This window comes from Aquarana catesbeiana, linkage group LG08, assembly GCF_042186555.1.
Source record: "Aquarana catesbeiana isolate 2022-GZ linkage group LG08, ASM4218655v1, whole genome shotgun sequence".
Lineage (NCBI taxonomy): Eukaryota > Metazoa > Chordata > Amphibia > Anura > Ranidae > Aquarana > Aquarana catesbeiana.
In genome coordinates this window covers 177,788,909-177,812,998 of record NC_133331.1, presented here as the reverse complement: position 1 = coordinate 177,812,998, position 24,090 = coordinate 177,788,909, and the positions used below count along the sequence as shown (strand labels likewise).

Below are 24,090 nucleotides of genomic sequence, written 5' to 3'. Positions count from 1 at the left end.
TCTCCTTCCACATTTGTTGTGCATGATTCGGAGAAAGGGAGTTCCAGTCATTCTGGAGGCACCAGCCTGGCCCAGAAGGCCCTGGTTCCCAGAGATTGTGAAAGTGAGAATAGACGGGCCATGGGCGCTTCCACGTCGCCCTGATCTACTGTCTCAAGGTCCTATATTCCACCCCAATTTACAGTCTCTAAAATTTGATGGCATGGCTATTGAAGCCAGGGTGTTAAAGGACCATGGCATCTCGGGACCAGTGGTGTCTACCCTAGTGAATGCTAGAAAAGCTGTCACTAGGAAGATCTATCGTAAGGTCTGGAAGACTTATATTGCTTGGTGTGAAGCCAAAAAATGTCATCCTTGGAAATACACGATTGGGAGAATTCTCTTTTCTACAGTCAGCTGTGGAAATCAAATTGGCTTTGAGTACAATCAGAGGTCACGTTTCGGCCTTATCAGTATTCTTCCAAAGGTCTTTATCCTCCTATTCACTTATCCGAACCTTTATGCAGGGGGCAACTCGCTTGCTTCCCCCCATTAGGTCACCTATGTGTCCTATGGACTTGAACATGGTGCTGTCCGTGTTACAGAAACAACCATTTCAGCCCATCAAGGAAAATCCATTAGACTTGCTGTCACGCAAGCTAGCCTTCTACCAAGGGTGTAGGAACCTCCTGGGCTTTTTGCCATCAGGTATCTGTGGCTCAGATTTGTAAGGCTGCCACCTGGTCTTCAGTGCATACGTTCACAAAATTTTATCAAGTGGATGTTCGAGCAGCCGAGGATTCGGCCGCAGTGTACTGCGGGCTGCCGTAAAAGGTCTGATGGCTATTGTTGATGTATGAAAAAGAAAAAAATTGGATTTTTTCCTCATACCTACCTGTAAAATCCTTTTGAGTACATCATGGCACACAGAGGTCCTTCCCCTCTTTTTGAGGATTCCGTGCTTGCTACAAAACTGAAGTACTTCCTGTATGGGAGGGGTTATATAGGGGATCACATTCTGTCTAAAGACCTTTGGTCTACCAGTGTCCATTCACCTGGAGATGAAGTATAACCCAGCAGGTAATGAATATTAGCCTAACTCTGTGTCCCATGATGTACTCAAAGAAAAGGATTTTACAGGTAAGTATGACAAAAAAAAAAATCCTATTTTTTTTCCGCTAGCAAAGTAAGTGTAAAAGTGATCCTAGTGGCACGAGGGAGTCCAGGACTGAAGCGGGGCACTATCACCGGCTCACCAGAGAAATGACCGAGGCTCGGAACTTCCCCGATCATCTCTACGGTCTAAGAAACAGGGAGTGTCAAAATCCTAGCCACTTTCTGTTACTAGCTTGTGAAAAAATCTGTTCAAACTAATCTCAGCCTAATCAGATGCTTTTAAAAAGGTAAAGAGAACCTGTCACTGCTATCACAAGAGATGGCCCAACCACTTAAACCCCCCTGCTCATCTGTCTCACCACTGTAACCCCCTGCTCATCTGCCCCATCACTGTACCCCCCTGCTTTTCTGTCCCACCGCTGAACCCCCTTCTCATCCCTCCCACCACTGTACCCCCTTGCTCTTCTGTCCCACCACTGTAAACCCCCTGCTCATCTGCCCCATCAATGTATCCCTTTTCTCATCTGCCCCACCACTGTATACCCCCTGCTCATCTGCCCCATCAATGTACCCCTTTTCTCATCTGCCCCATCACTGTACCTCCTTGCACATCTGTATAAAAAATTTAACATTTTTATAAATATTTTTTTTTTTCTAAAAGCACAGCACCCCTTCTCTTATGTAGCCCTGATGTTTATCTTTACAGATACACAACACAAGTTTACACACAGTTATGCCTCTCAGCATTTGCCTATTAACCTGCTTAAGATCCTTAAGAACTTAGTACATTTAAAACTGTAACAGTAGTAAGGGATAGTCAGACTGGAGACTATCCCTCACTTATTACAATTTTAAATGTACTATGTTCTACTAAGAAGGCTAATAGGCAAAAGCTGAGAGTCATAACTGTGTGAGAACCAGCGTTGTGCATCTGTAAAGATGCACATCAGGGTTACATAAGAGAAGGGTTTTTTTCATTGAAAATAAAGCTTTGTTACTTAAAAAAAAAAAAAAAAAAAGGCAAGCCCTGCAGTACACCATTTACATTTGTGATCACTCTTTGTGGTCAATGACAGCAATCACATGGTACATTACTGGTCAAATCAATTCTGTATACTGAGTGTATGTGAACACGGAGCCATCCAATGACAGCCTGGTTCACAGCCATTGCCAAGCACACTGCACATCCATAGACCATTTCTATGTCACAAGATTTGTAATCCTTAAGTTCCCCACGAGGCTGTGAAAAAGCTGAGCAATGTCCCCAGTGACTAAACAAACGTTGTGGAAGCCAAGGTCTGGGCTATCTCCTGGTTTTGTATTGTTTTTTTCCTTTCTGTTTCTACCAGGCAAGTTTACATGGGGTAGCGGAGTGCTAAAAAAAAAAAAAAAAAAAAAAAAAAAAAAAAAAAAAAAAAACAGGAGGGTAGGTCTATTTTACTTAAAGGTTCACTTAATGAATTCAGGTCAAAGTTTTTATATCTCACAGTTATAACATGAACATTAGCAGTCAATGTGGTATGGACAACACATACAATATATACATTGCCCTATTTACTAAGCATAGTCCTGTTTAACAAGGATTACGCCATATAAATATATATAAACCCACAAGAATAATAAAAATAAAACAGACTTTCATTACATTTCAACCAGTACAACTGATGGTTTGGATCTTCATCATTCTTATCTGAAAAGGTAATTTAGTAACATGAGAAGCACAATACTCCACCTGTAATTTTATTATTTTATTAAGATAGCAAGAACATGCGCTGAGTGATTTGATATCTACGCTACCGGCCACAAGATCAGCTTTGCATGTTTCCAATGTTGTATTTTACTGCTGGCTAAAATAGACTGAAGTGGACGTTTCATGAGATTCATCCAAACCTGGTCTGTTCTCAGCATACAAAGAATCACATTTAAAAAGGGATTCAACAGCTCAAATGATTATTCTGATACAATGGTCACAAGCCAACAGCACCAAGCACTTTTTCACACAAAAGTTCCAATTATTTCTGCCTTATTTAAGCTGTGTTCATACAATTTCAATAGCCAGTTAAATAACTCGATCAAGCATTATCTGTAACTAAACTGACCATGTAACAAAACCCAAATACAACACTTGCTGATAAGAACACCAACAATGCGACTACAAATGTGGACAGTCTTTTTTCATTAAACAAAACAATGTAATGCTTAATTCACAGCAAAAATATAGATGTGTGTTGAGTCTCATGTTTCCCATACCAGAGTACCATGACAACTACAGGATATGCTCTATATACTGCGCCTCCCGAGAAACAATAGCACAGGTTTCTGGAATTCAGAAGGCACAAGAATAAGACATCAAGATGCTAAGCTACTCTAACTAGAGCTGTGCTTATGAATTGCAGAAGCTCAGACTTAACACAAGTGTGACTATAATAAAACACCTACAAGATCTTTACTCGTGTTACGGTTTGGTAAATCAGAAAAATATGCTCTAAACATTTTAAAACCAGTACAGCATATTCTAACAGTGTGCACTTACATGTTCCCAAAGGAGAAATCGGGCCACACCACAACAGTCCAATATTGCAATCACACTTTTGCACAGATTAGTAGGTATGGCTACGAATGACTGCATCAAGGATGGCGCTGAAAAGAATTCTTCCTTCCAAAGCACTTTAATGCCTATTGTATTGTACTAATTGCATAAAGCAAATACATTAAATCAATGTTTCAGAACTAGTTATTCATAACCCATAAACTGGATCCATAACTTCAATAAACGCCCATAAAAACACAGTAATGCATATCCCTAAAAGGGCCAACTTTATACTGCAAAGTCCTTATTGTACAGTATGAGAACTTAATGGACCAAACAGTAAACACAAAGCAAATAGCATAAAGGATGTGGCAGACCTAAGCATGCAACAACAAGAAGAAGCACAAAGACTTATTGTTTAGTGTGTCTAGACAGATCCTAAAAGAACAATGTAAAAAAAAAGGCTCCAAATAGGACAACTAATAAAACTAATATAACTAGTCTGAAGTCAAAAATTATTTAGCATAATAAAAAAAAAAAAAAAAAAGCCCACTAATGAATCCAGAACTTCTATAACAATTATCATACAGATTGCAGAAACTATTACATTTGAAGCAAAGATTCAACAACTTTTTAGCTTGGGGTTTTGGTGGTCATGAGGTAGGATGACCCTTTACAGCGATATGACAAATTCCACTCTAAATCATCCCTGCAGACAGATTTCTCCGCCTGTACTAGGAGATCTTGATTTTGTTTCAAAACTATCTCCTGTAGCTGCCAAGTGCACCCAAAAATGGATACGATTGTTCAAAGGCCAGGACAAATTATAGAGCTGAAACGATCAATTTAGGAAAAGGCAAAGTCATACTGTCAATGTAAAATCATTTCTCTGTACACAAGAGATACTATTCCCTTAGGCTAGGTTGACACCGCACTGTGCGTTCCGGTTGCAGGAGTCTCATTGATTCCCGCACACGCATTGTGTTGCTCTAGCGAGACGCTTGGGGTTGACGTTCATTCTGAATGCTACCCCACGCATCTCAGCCCGCAGCACTATCGCAGGTACGCAGGGAACCTCAGGAAAACTGCATGGATATGTGGTGTCCCTGTGGCCACGTTTTTAAAAAAGATGCATGCAACTCCAACTCCTAGTTTTTATTTGCCAGGGCTTTTTTTTTTTTTTTTTTACATGGGTCCTTTTTGGCCCTAAAGTGTGTCTACAAAAATTATGGCCAACTTTATTTTTTACTTTTTCTAATCTTGCCAAATAAAAATGATCCTACCACTGGCTTAATTGCTTACTTGCAGCAATTTTCCAGTCCATTAAAGTGAAACTTTAGTCAAAAAATAAAGTCCTGCTAGATTGCTTCAGACTGGCTCCTTTTGCAGGTATAGCCATTTAAAACGTTAAAAAATAAAGTGCCTGTACTGTTTAAAAACCAAAACTACACTGCCCCACCCTGCTCTGCACATGCTCAGCTGCACTTAATTTTTACGCACTGTGCTGAAAATTTAGAAGAAGTCGATCTGCTGCTGTCTAAAGATTTACTGCTGCTCTGGGGCTTTAGGCTTCAGCAAAATGGCAGCCTCTGGCAAGAAGAAACACAAGCAATTCTGGAGGCAATTTACAGCACACACTAATTTTGGTAGCATAACTTTTAATGTGGAATGTATGTTCCCTGCTAAAGAACGTTACTTTTTATCAAGTTGTTATGGGTAAAGTTCCACTTTAACAAGGTTTTATTGGAGTGGTGTGCTTTCAAACTTGCTAGAAAATCTGACTTCTTCAGGAGGAGTAATTTCCCTAGCACAGCCACATCCCCAACCCCCCCCCCCCCCCATCCCGGTGCCATGTCATACCCCCCTCTTTTTCTGGGAGTGTCTAATTGCTATGTCATGACCAGCTCCTTCCCACAAATTTATGTAGCAGCCGTGGAGAAGTGAAGAAGAATACATGCACTGAGTCTGCTAGGCCTACAATCATTCAAAATGGCAGCACCAAAACAGCAGTCTCAGGGCTTTAGCATGCTACTAAAGAGAGACTTATAAAGCTAAAAAAAAAAAAAAAAATGCCTAAATATATTAAAAGTCGTCATTTAATAAGAAGATTGTTGTTAAAATAGTCTAGCAACAGGGTTTCTTGTCTTCCCAAGGGTATGTCACACAAGTAATCTTGTTGCTAGTGAAATATTGCTCTATTGTAGCTGCCACACTATGAGCCAGACTCTGCAGCACTCTGTTGCCCACTAAGGGAAGTTGTAGTTACACCACGGTGATACTACTGTCAGCAAAGTGCCTCTGGTGGCATAATCACCATTGCGACATCCACCTAAAAGTACTTGGGAACAACTATTCTTGGAAGTCTGATTTCATTGGCTTACCCTGATCATAGTAAAAGAGAATCCATCATTTCTTCAGTTACAGTAGGGCAGTGTATCTAAGGACACCAAAGCGGATTCTGGATTCTCGCCTGCAGTCTCATTGTACAGCATACATAAATCTGATTCAAGTAGTAGATGGCACACAGGTATACTCTAATCCAATAATGTCATCTCTGTGATATACTGTGTAAAATGTGCTTGTGAATAGGTATGAATCTGACTAAAACTTTCCGAAAGCTCCCTTGTAAATAATTAAAGGGAGAGACAAACACACGGATGAGGTAAAGGGCGTTTCCAACGTAGTAATAACCATGACAATGATTATAAAGTTTCATTTACACACAGTTAGTCATTTAATTTAATTACATAAACTTTTGCAAGCAAGCACAAAATGACAGAATTAATAACATGTCAGGGTAAGAGACATGTTGTCCCAGTGATTGCTATGTAATATACAGTATATCAAACAAATATTACATACAAAAAGGTACTTAGGGATTACTACTGATCTTTTATAAACATAACATACTTGAATTCTTACGGTTAAAGAATGTCAAGTGACTATGTACAGAAAGTAAATCTTGGCTAGTAGTTTTTTGTTGTTTTTTGAAGTGGTTGTAAACCTCAGACATGAAAGATAAACAAAGCATATATAGTGTGTACTTGTCTCAATCCAGAGCACTAAGTGTCATTTGTGTCTTCTGCTTCATTCCTCCATCTGCATGAATCACTTCTGACCAGTTTTCATGACACTAGGATAGTGACAGGGGAGGGAGTTCCAGCTGATTGACAGCCTCAGATCTGTTCCCAACCCTCCAATCAGCTCTCCACCCCCTTGTTTTCAGAGCTGAGATCCTGTAAATTCTGCTCTTTGACCCCTTTCACACACACAGCGCGGCCACGTTAGTGGTAAAGCGCCGCTAGTTTTAGCAGCGCTTTACCAACAGGTTAGCGGGCCCGCTAGCGGCCGCAGGATGGGTTAAATGAGCCTGAAAAGCAGGGCTGCCGAAGTGCTTTGCAGGCGCTTCGGCAGCAGTGCCCATTCATTTCAAACCAGCCCAAAGCTGCTGCTTGCCCCAAAGATGCCACCCCAAAGATGCTGCTCGCCCCAAAGATGCCACCCCAAAGATGCTGCTTGCAGGACTTTTTCTAACTTTTTCTGCAAGCGCACCGCTCCAGTGTGAAAGCATCGGCCTCACATACTGGGGCTGCAGGGGAGGCATCTTTCAGACGCTTTACAGGCGCTATTTTTAGCCCTTTAGCACCTGAAAAACACCTCCAGTGTGAAAGGGGTCTCTAAACAGATGTAGGGGAAAGATGGCTGCAGATAAACAGGTACAACTTATGTAGAAGGATTTGTTTCATCTGTGTGTCACCTGAGGCCAGTCACTTCACTGGGTATATGGAAGGGTTTACAGCCACGTTAATAAAAGTTAAAAGTTCTCCTCTTAATAACTGTACTGGGTTAGTTACCCAAAGTATTTATATGCCCGACAGTTGGCATGACAGCCATGCAGCTAGCTTTTTCAGGAATGAGCCTTAATCAATAGCAGCCTCCAAATTTTTCAAAGGTTCCCTTTAAATACTGCTAGCCTAAAGTGAACCTGTGTTTTGCCCAATCTAGATTTTTACAGTGTTACCAGAGCAGGAGCAGGTCAGATCCATGGAGATAAATCTCCCAGTTAGAGAAGGTTTCTTCTCTCCATGTTGTGTCTCAAGACAGAAAGTGAGGATAAATGTCCCCAAGGGGACACGGACAGCAATAAAAGCCAGATATACCCCAATGCTTTCCCTCTCGGTTTAAAACTAGTGCAGGGCCACCAGTAAACAATTAAAATCCTTAGAAATAAATAAATGTTTTCAGTGGGTGATGTGTTGAAACACTGACACTTCCCTTCTTCCTGGCCGCTGCAGGTGACACTCAGGGCTTGTTCACACCAGGAAGTTAATCCGAACACCTTTTGCACGTTCCAATTTAGTGCAGCCCATTCGTTTCAATGAGCTGCACTTTGAGAAGGAAACGTGCAAAAAAGATGCAGACGCGATTTTTAAAATCACATCAAAATTCATGGTACCCCGGTACCAGTACCACAAACACAGGCGTGTTTGCTAGATGTATGGGGGTGCCATTTAGAATTAACAACACCCGCACGCATTTGTAAAAGGCAGCGTGTTTTTGTGCAGTGTGGGAAAACGCGTGATTTTGCAAACATTCCTGCACCACACTGGGTGTGAACAAGCCCTTAAAGGTGGGTCACGGGGCGGATAAAAATCAATGATTTAAAATAAATAAATAAAAATGTAATAAAATGCTTTTGGAGTAAAAATCTATCTAAAAGATAGTTTTCCATTTAGGATAAATTAATAATTTAGTTTATTCAGCTTGAAATGGAGTTTAGTTACGTAGCATGAGGCTGTATATTCTGCAATATTTACATTTTTGGTAAACTCATTCCACGAATCCAAGGTCTGCAAGCTGAAATAACATGCACTGCATTGATGCGTTCACACAATGGCATAGTAACCATGAGATAAAACAAAGTTCAGGAATATTCCTTTATCCCATTGTTTTGCAAATCTATGTACACTACAAACTGTATGATTGAGCTGGTCCTGATATCACTGTTTTACTAACTTGATAGCTTATTATTCTTAATAGGAAACCTTTATTTTGTTTGCAAAAGATTCTAACTACCAGCAAGAATGAGTACTTAGATTTAAAGAGCACCTGTCATTTCAGATCCATCATGCCAGCGCCTGTTAGCGGTCATCCACTCACCTGCTGCCGTCATTTCCCTCACCGTGTTGTGTCACTGCCGCATCACCAGCCGCCCTATTAAAGTGAATGTGACTGTCGGTGAGTCAACAGCGGGTCAGAGGAGGAGCTGCTGCATGACAGAGATGACAGTTGCTCTTTAAAAATTATGATTTAAATTGAGTTGATTTAAAACAAGCCTTTTTACTAGCGATTTAAATCAAATCCACCCTGGTGGGTCAAATACCCACTGCTCTCGTTGCACACCATGGTTCCTTCCACCAGTTCCCACATTCTGTAGTGAATTATGAGCTGACAAGAGAAACTGCAGCATTTCTCAGCAAGTAAGCATTCTACTAAATTGTTAAATTCCTATAGCTGCCGGGGAGAAACAAAGCAGCAGTGTTTTTATACATAGGACGTGGGAAAGGTAAGTAAATTCCCTTATCTGTTTACAGGTTGCGAATTTAGCAAAAATGATCTTGTGCTGACAGGTCACCTTAAAGTAGAATTATAGGCATATTTTATTTTTTTTTTTCATTTTGGATAGAGTAAGGAAGGGTTATAACCTGTCAGATTTTTTTTTTTTTGCCATCTGTCCCATTTTGGAGATTTTCCTTCACTTCCTGTCCCATAGCCAAACAGGAAGTGAGAGGAATTTCCTGCAAATGAAGGGAATTCCTTGGGAACCCCCAGGTCACCAAAACGGAAAATTGTATACTCACCTTTCCGTAATTTTCCTTTCCTGGTGCATCTTCATGGCAGCATACATATGGGTTGTGACTCCGCCTCCACAACCTGATAGGACTGGTTAACTATAAATCAAAGACAGACCCGGCTCACAGCATTCTCTGTAACTCTCACCATTTGGGTGGGTATCTGTATGCTGCCATGAAGATGCACCAGCAAAGGAAAATTACGGAAAGGTGAGTATACAATTTTCCGTTTTCCTGGTGCATCATGGCAGCATACATATGGGGACTAACTCGCTATATGGGAGGGTGCAAGAAAAATTTTGTAATCATCAGTAGCGCAAGTATGCACCATGAATTTTTCCAAATTTTATTGTCGCGAGCCAGGTTCACCTATAAAAGTGTAATGAAGGTGTCCTGGGTGGACTAAATTGCTGACTTGCAAATAACCTCAGGAGACACTCAGCGCTGAGCTGTCCACAGAGCTGGCACTGCCCTAGTTAAATGTGCTCTTAAGACCTCCAAAAAAGGAAGGCCTTGAAGAGTAGGCTCTTTTAATTGTTTGAACAATCTAGGAGGTGACTGAACGTGTTGATGCTGACTGACCCTTCCTTAAGCCATGCTGGAACCAAGTACATATTTCAGCTTTCCTGAATGAAAGGGTAGCTGCCAAGCAGGTCACCAGCGTTAGCTCAACCTACAGGGGATGTGGTTTCCACTCAACCCAGAAAGACGGAAATTGACTTCCTGGTTAAATTGGAAGGAGAAAGACACCCCATGGATAAAAGCAGTCTGGAGTTTTAGGACTATTCTTTTCTGTCCGTGTATAATGTTAAGTGAGGCTCCTTGAGTGCAAAGCCTGTAGTTCTGACATCCTTCTTCATAGAGGTTGTAGCAACCAGAAATACGGCCTTTAGGGTTTGCAGAGTGTAGTCATTCTGTAGGATAGAAATGAGTCTTTAATAGAAATGGGGACAATAAGCAAGTTCCACAAAGGCCTTTTAAGAATTGTATCAATTAGGGTTAAGGACTCCTTAAACCCCTGCAAGTGTAGACAAAGGTGAACTTCAAACTTTAAACATATTTGAACCTAGGCCCCTGTTCAGCCCCAGTTGTAAGAACTGTGGAACCTTGGCTGGTTTAGGTGATAAAGGACTCCAGGCTTTTGCTGTGTGAGATCTGCATAATTTTCCCATATTCTTGGGTAAATCTTCATGAAGACCTCTGGTTTGACACAAGGTAGGCACTACCTGCACTGAGCATACTTGACTTGGTAGCCACTGCCTCAACTTCCATGCCGTCAAAAGTAGTCTCTTGGAGCTGGATGGCAAAACTGTCCATGAGAGAGCGAATCTGTCATCACTGGAAGGGGCAGTGGTGATTTAATGCTTAAGAGTGGGAGAGAGAGACACTAGAACCTCCTAAGCCAAAATGGTACATTTGCAATTATTGATACAGGAAGCTCCACTGACAGCCTAAGAATTCTACCCTTCCACTGCTGCCTAGGCACAGTACAAATCTTGCTCCTCTTGCTAAAAGGAGTGAATGACAGAAGTGCTTTGAACACTACTTGGTTCAAGAAATTCAATACTATTCCTCATAAGCTTAACATCCCATGACCTTAAGCAGCCTGGTCTTTGAAATGAGTCCCCCAACCTTTCTAGCTGGGGTCTGATGTGATAATGTTCCATCTGAAAATAATTGGTCAGTTACGAAGAGCCAAGGATATTCTGGCACTGTTCTGCTGGAAGAGACTTCACTCCCAAAGTACCTTTGGCTTTCTCTATCAGAGGATGGAAATTCCCTTGAGGATAAATTGGGACAAGTAGGTGTCTGATAAACCTACAGGAGAATCCAGTCTCCCAGATTTATGATTATAATTGATTGGAGGTTTTCCATCTTGCATGACTCTAACTTCCTGTGCTGCTTGTCAATTTTTTTTTTTTTTTAACTTTAGCACTGGGCACAGATTACCTAGTTTTCATTTTTTATTTTTGCTTTTTTTTTTTCTCTATCCAGCTACAAACGGGAACAGAATTTTTTACTTTCCCATCAACTCTGGTAGCCTAGCTGACTGGAAGAGATTGAAAGGTGGACTTCCCACCTGTCAATGTTATATGATCGGTATGCTCACTGAATTATGCCCCTGCATGGGTGAGTTTGTCATGTTATACTTTTTCAATAAAAAAAATTATTGTACCAGAAAAGCGGACCTCCCTTAAACTTCTGCCAATGTCACGCCAATATAGCTGATATGGCCCACTAATCCTGAAGGTTTTCCCTCCAGGTGTGTGCATAAAGCTTTGCACAGGCACCTCCTGGATTAGTGCACCCTTAAAAAGGGACTTCCACTGTTCTCCTAAGACAGGAGCCTTAGAGCTTTAAGGCTTCAATAATGAAGATTGGGTACTTCTCCGGTTCGTTTACTAATCTTTTTCCCGGTCTGTAGGATCTTGCCTCCTGGTGTCTACTTGGGAGTCGCCACCTGTATGCTGGACCTTTGAATTTTCAGTTTTTTTGTCAAATGATATCCGCCCTGACCTGCTAATGGTCACCCTTGAGGTGGCTGTATCCTGTCTACTCCCAAATAGATTGGAACTGTGTTCTGGTGTCTTGCACCATTTTTTTTTTTTTTGGCGGGATCCACCAACCATGGCTTCAGCCATAATGCACTCCTTGCCGTGACCGCGGGGAACACCGCTCTTGAAAAACATCAATGTCTGACACATCCACCACAGGAGTATGCCACCAATTTCAGCTCTTACAAAGCTGTTACCACCTTGTCTCTTCACTTCTTCAAGACGGGCTTATTTAAAGGGTTACACCACTTTTTTTTTTTTTGGGCTGCAGTTTTCTGTAAATTGCAATTAAACATGACCATCTGGAGGTGCTCTGCACACAGAATGTGTACATAACTACCCACTAAACATAATTTCCCAGAAGTCTGCACCAAGATAAAAGTCAGATTCCTTGGCATCCACCACAATAAAAATGTCATTTTTGATAAGATACTCCCAAAAGGGAATCACGTCTAAAGGAATGCAGACCCTGCCACTTTCCTCAGAGTCCTGCAGGTACAGCAGCTGGTTGACAATTATGAAACCACTCCCATTAAGACTCATTCAGTGTATGAGCTGGTTATTGCTGGTGTGCCAGCACCTGTAGATGCTACAGTATGAAGTAGTACTTCAGATCTAGATCTAATTTTCGGACTAGAGCCTCCTTGAATGTGCCATGTCTTGCCAGCTACATTCATGATGCATCCATCATCGGAGAAGACTGCAGCAGGTTGACCTTTAGCTTTTTCAGGGTATACAGTTTTGACAGCCTGTTTATAAGGGCATTTTTCTCTGACCCCTTCAATTCTTCCTGGATTAACTCATCCAGTTGTTCAGTGAAGGAAATTAGTACTTTCTAACCTTGTGGAGAGTTTCCTCTACTTCAACCCAGGCAATTGGGTCCTTAGCGGTCCTTGCAAAAAAAGTCTCTATTAGGAAATCTTCAAAGCTTGTGCAAGCTTTCCTATTTGGACACCACCTACTGGTTCTGGTTGGACGTGCTAGGCAATTTATGCACTGTAGCTTGTCAAGCAATGACTTTCCACCACAAATGCAGCAACCATTAGGGCTGGTAATCTGTGGTGTTCGTAAACAGGGAGCAAACAAAATGAGAGGTGAGAAGATGACATTGATCAATGTTGCCTGTATGTCTGCGCTTTGAACGGCGGCTGTTCTGGCTTTTAGCAGGGTCTCTTCACCTTGAGGTCCTTGCAGGGCTTTATAGTGCTTGCTCCAGGCAGATTTGACATACTAGCTTGGCAGGCAAATGACCTTCCATCACAAATGCAGCGACTATTAGGGCTGGTAACTTGTGATGTTTGTAAACGGGGAGCAATGATAATGAGGGGTGAGTTGATGAGTTTATTCAACATTGCCTCGATGTCTGTTCTTAGATGGTGACATTGTCTTGAGTTCAGAAGGCTCCCACCATTTTGTAGTCCTTTTAGGACTATAGATGTTGGCTCTCTTTTTCTCAATCTTCACTACTTACCTAATCCCTATACCTTAAAAGCAATGGGTGGTCTGGCTGGACAGCGTTTCCCATAGAAACAGAGCAAAGCAGCAGACTGAAATGTAAAACAGCATAAGCTAAGTCTCCACTATTGCGACCTGAAAATCGCAAGATTTTGCTGCAATTTGATGCGACTTGAAGCAATGCCTGTGTATTCCTAAGGTCTATGAATACAGATATGAACGGTACTCATTGGAAATCATGGGGTACGGCTTGTCATGCGACTTTGCAGTGACAAGTCGCACTAGTGGAAACTGAGCCCAACACAGTGATCCCAGAGAAAGCATAGAAAAGGGGATAGGAAGAGCCCAGGTGAAGGCCATAAATAGCATAATGATCCTAGAGCAACACTGAGAAGGAGATAGGAAAACCACAGGTGAATGCCATAAAAAGGGAAAACATTCCTGCAAACAATGACCACATAAGCATCCAGCATGCATGAGTAGAGAGCTCCACCATTTGTTGCCCAAAAATGCCATAAAACCATTTAGAACTCACATTTGCCATTAGCGATAATATCAGTGCTTGAGCATGATCAGATCACCATCCTGGAAAAGCTCTAACCAGGAAACAGAGGCCGCATCACTTCCTGCCTCTCATGCTCAGAGTGTACTTGCACTGCTGCAGCCATCTTGGAAATGGCAAACGCCCATAACACAGAGAAAAGAAGTAAAAAGCATATGGAAAGCAAAAGGAAACGCTGTCACTTACATCAAAGCTTGTTTAAAGCTTTCTTTGAGAAGCCTGCACCACCAGAATGGGGCTCCAACCATCTAGCTCATTTAGAGGCTGTACAGGAAGGACTTCTGCCCAGGAGAGGCTGAAATATGCCCCCCCAGACCACCAGAATGGGGCTCCAACTATATAGCTTCATTTAGAGGCTGTACAGGAAGGACTTCCACCCAGGAGAGGCTGAACCTGGCTGGGGCGACAAGCGGTAAGGGATACCTCGCGACTCCAGTCTTGATCAGGTGAGGAAAAAAAGGAGAATGCTGTGAGCCGGGTCTGTCTTTGATTTATAGTTAACCAGTCCTATCAGGTTGTGGGGGCGGAGTCACAACCCATATGTATGCTGCCATGAAGATGCACCAGGAAAACTAGTTTCCCACTTGGAAGATGTCCTCTCTATTACATTTCTGGGGACAACCCAAAATTTGGGATTTTATTTTACTTTCACTTTCAATGATAATGGTAAACAGGACAAATAGAGGGTGAATCTCCTTAACGGGGACACAGGCAGCAATAAAAACTGACAGGGGTTCCAATCCCTTTGCACTCTATCCAAAACCAAAATCAAAGTTGTGCTTTTAGTTATACTTTGCTTGCCGACCAACCGCCATCATTATACGGCGGCAGGTCGGCACGATCCCACGAACCATCATGGCTGTACGTCAGTCCCTATAAGTGGGATAGTGGGTTTTTTTCTAATTCTTCCCAGATCTAGGTTTTTTCTAATTCTACCCAGCTGTAGGTTTTTTCTTCTTCTCCCCAGCTCTAGGTTTTCTCTTCTCCCCAGCTCTAGGTTTTTTCTTCTTCTTCCCAGCTCTAGGTTTTTTCTTCTTCTTCCCAGTTCTAGGTTTTTTCTTCTTGTTCCCAGTTCTAGGTTTTTTCTTCTTCTTCCCAGCTCTAGGTTTTTTCTAACTCTACCCAGCTCTAGGTTTTTTCTTCTTCTTCCCAGCTCTAGGTTTTCTCTTCTCCCCAGCTCTAGGTTTTCTCTTCTTCCTAGCAGGTGCACGCTCGCTGCAAGGCGGGGATGCTGATGCATGTGACCGGCGGTCATCGCCACTCGGGCACCAGAGCCAGAACAGGGACGTGTGTGTGTGTGTGTGTGTGTGTGTGTGTGTGTGTGTAAATACACAAATCCCTGTTATGTGAGGAGAGACAGATCGTGAGTTAATAATAGCTAGGAGCGACGATCTGTCATTTCCACCAGTCCCTCCCATCCCCATACAGTTAGAACACACAGTAGGGAACACAGTTAACCCCTTGATCACCCACTGTTAACCCCTTTCTTGCCAGGGACATTTACACAGTAATTAGTGCATTTTTATAGCACTGATCGCTGTATAATTGTCAATGGTCCCAAAAATATGTCAAAAGTGTCCAATGTGTCCGCCATAATGTCGCAGTCCCAATAAAAAAAAAAAAAAAAAAAAAAAAAAAAAAAAAAAATCGCTGATCACCGCCATTACTAGTAAAAAAATAATAATAATAATAATAATAATAATAATAAAGATGCCATAAATCTTTCCCCTATTTTGTAGCCGCTATAATTTTTGCGTAAACCAATCAATATACGCTTATTGCGATTTTTATTACCAAAAATATGTAGAAGAATACATATCGGCCTAAACAGGGGAAAAAATACTTTTTTTTAAAAAAAATTGGGGATATATATATAATAGCAAAAAGTACAAAATAGTGTTTTTTTTTTTTCAAAATTGTTGCTTTTCTTTGTTTATAGCGCAAAAAATAAAAACCACAGAGATGATCAAATACCACCAAAAGAAAGCTCTATTTGTGGAAAAAAAAAAGGACGTCAATTTTGTTTGGGTAGAGTGTGGCACGACCGTGCAATTGTCAGTTAAAGCGATGCAGTGCTGTATCGCAAAATATGGCCCGGTCATTGAGCAGTCAATATCTTCCGGGGCTGAAGTGGTTAAGGCAAAGCTTATAGAAGGTGGAAAGACCTAGGAACCCAAGCACACAAATTGCCCCACTAGCATCCCTCATAGGACTTAAGAAACCTCCAAGCAATTTTCCAGCATCAGTTATGGAGAGACTTGGCCTATAAACAGAAAGTTCCAAATCACAGATTTGAAAAGAAAATATCACAGATAATAAAATATAAAATTATCACAGATAAGGAAAGAAAATCGCTCCATCTATGGCCGACTTTACACAGCTGGTCAGTCAGAAAAAGCAGCAAGTGAACTGTGGGCTCCATAAGTCTTCTTGAGGACTCCAGTAGAACGACCTCTCTGCCATAGTAGTTGTCACGTCGCCTTAAATTTTAACATTATGGGTGTTCCCAAACCTGCACTTTTTTTTCAGAATGTAAAATAAGCATGAAAAAAAATGTAAAAAAAAGCACAGTGGAACCCCCTTTAAAAAACTGTAGTAGATGCAGAGACCTGGGAACTACATGGATCCAACCAAACTACCCCAAAGACACAAAACTTCTGCAGGATTTACAGTAAGGCCCCTTTCACACAGACGCTTTTCAGGTGCTTTCACGCTAAAAACAAAGTGCCTGAAAAGCTCACGAAAACCTTTTCATTAAAATCAATGAATGCTTTTAGGCCGGTTTCACACTGGGGCGGTGGGTGCGTCAGCAGTAAAACGCGGCTATTTTTAGCGGCGCTTTACCAACGTTTTAGTGGCGCTATTTGGCCGCTAGCGGGGCGGTTTTCACCCCCCTCTAGTGGACGAAACATGATTAAAACCGCCGGCTGCGCTGCCCCATTGGTTTCATACACCGCTCCAAAGATGCTGCTTGCAGTTTTTTTTTCCGTCCTACAAGTGCACCGCTCCAGTGAGAAAGGAGACACAGCAGCAGCTGTTTCAGGGTGCTTTGCAGGCGCTATTTTTAGCGCAATAGCACCTGCAAAACGACCCAATGTGAACGGGGTCTTACACTGGGGCAGTGCGCTGGCAGGGTGGTGAAAAAACGCCCCTCTCCATTGAAATTAATGGAAAGCGCTTCAAAAGCGCCTGAAAAGCTCTTCAAAAGAGCTCAAATGTTTTACTTGCAGTTTACAAGCGCCTCCATGTGAAAGGAGCCTAAATGCTTGTGTTAAGGCAGCTCATTTGAAGGGGCTTCCCAACGCACCACAACTGATTAAAAATCACAGCTGCTACATTTTTACTAGAGCAAGTGTACTGTCTAGGTGCATTAGGGTGTCATTCAAAATTACGGTAATGTCACTATGGTACACCAACGCACATAATGTGCATGGATATGACCTATGTGTTACCATAACACAATGGCGTGAACTGGTTGTAACTTTCCAGCACCCGTGGAAAAAGCTCTTTTAGATAAAATTCTGCTTTATGTCGCTTACCTGCATGTCTGTTAAATTGTTACATGGGGCTGTGTGCAGTCGCTCCATCCCCAATGACTTACAAGGGATGCATGCATGTGGTACCTGGCAGCTCAAGCCGCTCTTACACATGGCCCATTAATGGACAACCGTCCCCAGTACTCGCGTGAAAGCAACAGGCCCAGATCCTGAAAGTGAGATTTCTGGATAAGGGATATGATGAGAGGGAGATTAATGATACCATCATTAGTGTTGGTAATATGAACAGGGACACTATGCTTCAAGGACCCAGTAGGATTAACCAGGGAGATATTAATAAATTTGCTTGTTCCTTGGTGACAGGATATTCCAACCAGCATTTCTCAGTAAGATCTTTAAGAGGTATTGGAACCTGTTGAAGAATGATAAAGTGTTGGGTCCGGTTCTCCCTGACCAACCTGTAGTTATTTTCAGAGGAGCACCTTCTTTGCGCCATAGGATTGCCCCTAATGTTGTAAACCCCCCCAAAACCATCTCCTTTTTTCAAAGCATGAAAGGTTTTTACCCCTGCAGGAAGTGTGAAATATGCCATATTAACTCTTTTAGAGGACGCAGGTGTGAATCTTTCCAATCCACCCAAACCAACAAATCGTATAATATAGAGTCCTTTATTACATGCTCGACGGAGTGTGTAGTTTATATGATCCAGTGTCCATGCTCTAAACAGTATATAGGGCGTGCTAAGAGAGCTCTGCAGGTACGCCTTTCTGAGCATATAGGGAACATTAAACGCGGGTTTAGTAAACATAACCTTTCTAGACATTATGCGAAATACCATAATAAACAGCTTAAAGGGACCTTGTTTGTTGCTTTGGATAGGCTCCAGCCCCACTGGAGGGGTGTTAATAAAGTGAGAGCCATATCTAGGTGTGAAACGAAATGGATTTTTTTGATGAAATCCTATGTACCCCTAGGCCTTAATGTAGACTGGGACATAAATTGTTTTATCAATAATTCTTAATTTTATCCCATTCTTGCTTTTTACTTTTCTTCTTTTATCTCATTTTTTTATTTTTTTATTTTTATTTTTATTTTTATTTTTATTTTATTTTTTTTATTTTTTTTTTTATTTATATCTTTTTATTTTCATTTTTATTTTTATTTTTATTTTATTTTTATCCTATTTTTTATTTTATTTTTATTTTAGTATTTTTTATTTTTCTTATTTTTTATTTTTATCTTTATTTTTATTTTTATTTTCCTTTTTCTGTAATTTTTTTAATGATCATATATTTTTATTGTGATTCTGTATTTTTTGTATTTATCATAATTATGTAATATGTAAACATATTTTTTGCGGTATGGCTTTGTGCTGTCCATGAGGTTTTAGCCTGCTGGTGTGTATGACCCATCGGCCTATTAGTGGTATGGTTTTTGTCCACTAGATGGCGAAAATTTTATTCTAATTTTTGTTTCTCTATTTTTTAAATACTTGTCATTGGTATTTTTATTAGCTACCACTAGATGGCGGAATTTCTATATATTTTTTTTTACTTGTATGTTCCTTATTTGGCTTATAAGAGGCCGCCAGAAGTCAATATGGTGGCGTCTGTTTTGTTCCCATCCTTTTGGTCTGAATGGCCAGTAGTCAATATGGCGGTGCGGGACTATTTAAACCATAAGCGTGATGACCGCGTCACCCGGCCAATCCCCAGACGACGTCCTATCGTGACGAAACGCGTAGGGAGGAGCCTGTGACGCTGACGTCATTACGCTTTCTCTGTGATTGATGGGACATACACAGTAGGCAGGCGGAAGCTCGTGGAGACGCCGCGATCGTTATGTTTGGTTACACGCTGTCTTTGAAAGAAGATTTTTGTAAGTGCAATCTTTTAGCTTAATAAATTACGCTGTTTTGCAATTTTACGCTATGGGAGCTTTTTCTTGATTTTGTCTTTTGAGTTCCACATTTACTACTGGATAGATCGGTATAGGTTGTGGGTGACCTGATAATTTCCCAAATGCCTGGTGAGACCACTGTCATAGTGGTCATTCTGAGCTGGTAAGGAGCCTCATACCTCACTTGGGTGCAAGTCACACTGGATGCTGGATTCACCTGTATCACCTGTGTCACATCTCTCCTGATTATATGCACCTTGAGCATCAATTCACTTCACTTATGGACTTTTTTGAATATTTATAATTGGGACTCGCTCTATCACATTTTTTATTTATTTATATGTGATTTTTTATAATTTTTCACACTTGTTATATGGTGAAACATCTGTCTCTGTCCTTTATGAGAGACTTATTCTGTATACTTATATTTCATTTTTGGTGGATTAACCTTATTTGTTTATGGTCATTTTTAGTATGTTATACAATTCATATCTTGTCTTAGCGCTGCACTTATTCTGTTTTTTTTGGTGTTTTGGAGTTTAGTATTGGACTTTTAGTGCTGGCAGCTTTTACTATTTCACTTATTAATTTACACTGTTCTAGCGCAGCGTTAACTCTTCTCTTGGGTTTTTTTATTTTATATGAAAGAAATATAGCTGCTGCCATTTCTGACCTCCTTGGAAAACACAAGTTGCCTGGCTGTTATTCTGCCTGTGTCTTCAGGACTGGAACTGATCAGTCAGGTCCGTGTACCGTCATGTCTTTACCTGAATACTTCTTATGTAGGACTAGTTGGCTTTCTTGTGTTTATTTTTAATCAGAACACAAACACTTCTCTCAGCTGATCAATATTACAGCAAACATTTTCCTAATAAAAACCGCACACAATACATAAATAAACACCCATTAAAGCTCCAGAGAGAAACCATTTAAGAGGCATTAGCTGAGAAAAGAAAAGTGTTGACTGTATTAAGCCTTACCCACCCGAGTACCAGCCTGTATACACCCCTTCATTGCCAGGCCCCCTTTTTTTTTTTTTTCATTTCAGCGCTGTGACACTTTGACAATTGCTTAGTCATGTAAGACTGTGCCCAAATTAAATGTATCTGCCTTAAAAAAAGAGCCACAAATCTTCAGTGGTCAGTAGAGATGAGCTCAGGCATGTTGGGATCCCGCCAGAAAGCTGTCACTGCTCACCACCAATCATAAACGGCCATGTATATGTGCGGGTGAGGGGCAGGGCATTTATGATTGATGGTGTGCAGTGAGAGCTTTTTGGTGGGATAGATCAGGTGGGTTTGGACTAGGATTATAATGTAATATTTAACAGACAATAAAGAGCCAACCATGGGCAAGTCTGCAGAGACCTCTCCTAAATACAAACAAGAAAGCAGGAGTTCCCATACCAGGCAGCAAATTAATTGTTCTCTACAATTTCCTAGATGAAAGTCTGACACCATCTGAAGGTAGGATGCATTTCTTGTTTACAATTCAAGGCTTTCATTTTAATTATGACTCAAGCATATATTTAAGGGCCAAGTGAGGTTTTAAACAATGCTTTCATAGTGCACCCATATTTAGAACGTACCATGAAGCATGGCCATATACAGCATCCCCAGAATCCAAACTACCCCCCCTTACCTGAACAGCAGGGTGCTTCTTCCACCCAGGTTCAGCATTGCTTCCAGCGGATTACTACACTTTTCAACATTCCCAACTCTGGGCACAAGACAAATAACCACCTTGTTTTCCTCCACATACAATGCAGAGTATATAGTCCTGGATTGTAAGGGCACTTTCACACTGCCAGGGCCCGCACGTTGGAGGTAAAGCTCCGCTATTTTTAGTGGCGCTTTACCGTTGTTTTAGCTGCGCTATTCGGCCACTAGCGGGGTGGTTTTAACCCCCGCTAGCAGCCGAAAAAGGGTAAAAACCACCCGCAAAATGCCACTGCAGCGGCGCTTTGCCGGTGCTGCCCATTGATTTCAATAGGCAGGGTCGCTTAAAGAGCGGTGGATTCATCGCTCCTACAGTACTGCAAAGATGCTGCTTGCAGGACTTTTTGTGACGCCCTGCCAGCGCAGCTCCCCAGTGTGAAAGCACGTGGGCTCACACATTGGGATTGCAGCTGAGGCTTTTTTCAGGCGCTATTTTTAGTGCTAAAGCGCCTGAAAAACGCTTCAAGTGTAAAAGGGGTCTTAGTGGTGACGTTAAAAATCCACCGACAGCCAGGAGCGCTGGTGGGAGAAGAGGTCAATTCAAACCAGCCAAAGCGAGGGTATGGAAAGTATTGCAGCCTTCTCATCTTCCCTTAGGCTACTTTCACGCTGAGGCGTCTGCATTTTTAGCGACGCTATTTGGCCACTAGCAGGGTGCTTTTAACCCCTGCTATCGGCCGAAAAAGGGTTAAAACCACCCTCAAAACGCCGCTGCAGTGGCGCTTTGCTGGAGCTGTCCCATTGATTTCAATGGGCAGGGGCGCTTTAGGAGCGGTGTATACACTCGGCTTTCACACTGGAGAGACAGGAGAGGCTCTTTTCAGGCGCTATTTTTAGCGCTGTAGCGCCTGTAAAGCGCCTCAGTGTGAAAGTAGCCTTAGATATAATGAGCATTTGACCCTTGCAGTGCGGAGGATCATCCTATAATGGTTAATTTTCTCTTCCAGTCTGGGGTTGGGCTTTAAAGAGAACTAACCACACTGTTCTCATGCACCTGAGTATACAGCTTGGGGGGGGGGGGGGGGGGGATTTAAAGTCAGCAGCTGCTGAATTTTAATATAAAGGACACTTACCTGTCCAGGGAGCCCACAATATCAGCACCTGAAGCCAACCCATCCATCGGCTCCCGGTGCAGGCATCAGCATCCTTACTAAGGGAAACAGGAAGTGAAGCCTTGCGGCTTTACAATCTGTTTCCTACTGGGCATGTGCGAGTCACACTGCCCTTACTGAATGGTCCCGCTGTCTTCTGGGACCTGTGTGTGAACAAGGCCTGTGTGCCGAAACTCGTCCAGTCATCTGTTCAAAAATTTAAAGTCAGCACCTACAAAAACTGACACTGCTGAGCAGATGGCGGCTCCAAGCCGCGCTGTGTGTGTCTATGGATGCACACAGCCCAGCTCGGGAGAGGGCACCCACACAGCATGCAGTTTGCTATTAGGCAGTTGAAAAAGGAGGAGAAGCAGACCCTGCACCAGCGGGAGACATCCGAAGAGGAGGTATGGGGCTGCTCTGTGCAATATCATTGCACAGAGCAGATTATTTTAAAGAAAAAATATGCTTTATAAAACGGTTTTCAAAGTGGTTCTAAAGCCTAAATTTTTTTTTTACCTTATTGCATTCATTGCATTAAGGTAAAAAAATGTTTAGGCATCAGTGTCCCCCCTCACCCCCCCCCCCTTTTACTTACTTGAGCCCTCATTTGATCCAGTACTGTGCACATCTGCAGCTCTTCTCTTCCCCCACTTTTCGATCTCACAGGCTCTGTTGAAGCCGCATGAGCCAAAAGGCTCCCGCTGCTATCAAAGCCAGTGACGAGGGAGCAGGGCCGAGTCCCGCTGTCTGTGTCAAAAGACATAGACAGCGAGGAAGTGTTCCCATAGAAAGCAGCTTTCTATTGGGGCACTCAGTAGAGGGGAGGAGCCAGGTGGGGGATTCCTAGAAGAGGTTTGGGGCTGCTCTTTGCAATGGAGCAGGTAAGTATAAACCTGATTGTTATACTTTACACTTTAAAATCCGTATAATACCGTCATACTTCTAAAGAAAGAAAGCAGAAAGATCGCTACCAAATTTATTAAACTGAGACAAAGCACACTACAGCAATGCCTAGGACCACCCCTCCCTAATGTTTTGCTCAATACGGACTTCATCACAGATTGATTATGGAGCATGGCTGGGCTCCTTTTGGTCAGTATCCCAGAATTCCAGAAGCAAGGGATTTTTATACAAGTCTGGACATCACAACATGTATACTTATAAGAAGTTTATATTTATCCCCTAATGTCTGATAAATTATCTTGTGTCAGGAGGTCAAAAGCCACATGAAGTAGGATAGTAGCTGACGTCCTGACCCAACACATTGCACAATCATACGCTGAGAAACTGTTAGGCCAAGAAGTTGCCATAGTTTAGATGACCTCTAACCCTCAGACACGCTGAACTAATAAAGTAAATAAAGTTGCAAAGGGAGAAAATGTGACATAGAAGACTGCATAATTACAAGAAACCAAGATTGAATATTCAACTTTCTGTATAAAGACAATCATGATCAATCCCTGGTTTTTATATCCTTCAGTATGAAATTCAAGTGAGCTTGGATTTTAAAGCAAAATTTCAAAGGAAAAAAAAAAAAATGTTAACCCTTGCCGTTGAACCCCCCAACCACAGCAGGAATGAACTGCTTGTTTTGCCTAGGAGAATAAATAATGTACATAGTCTGCTGTAGCAAGGAATAGCTTTTCTCCTTTTCTTGCTACCTCTTCCCTGACCTACAAGTCAGAGCTCTATGACATCAGCCAGTACGATGCAGGACCAGTAGTCTTGAATTGTACGGAAAGACACACAGAGGACCTGTCAATGTTCCAGAGAACCAATCAGCAGAGAAGAGCACCAGTTGCCAAGGGAACAAGTAATAAGGTAACTATATTG

The 24,090-nt window shown here is 41.8% G+C and overlaps 1 protein-coding gene across 4 annotated transcripts in view; it reads right to left on the bottom strand.

Annotated features, from left to right (window-relative positions):
- The window catches only part of CCSER2 (coiled-coil serine rich protein 2), a 213,732-nt gene that overhangs the window by 143,206 nt on the left and 46,436 nt on the right, over window positions 1-24,090 (bottom strand). The gene's annotated exons all lie outside the window — the stretch shown is intronic.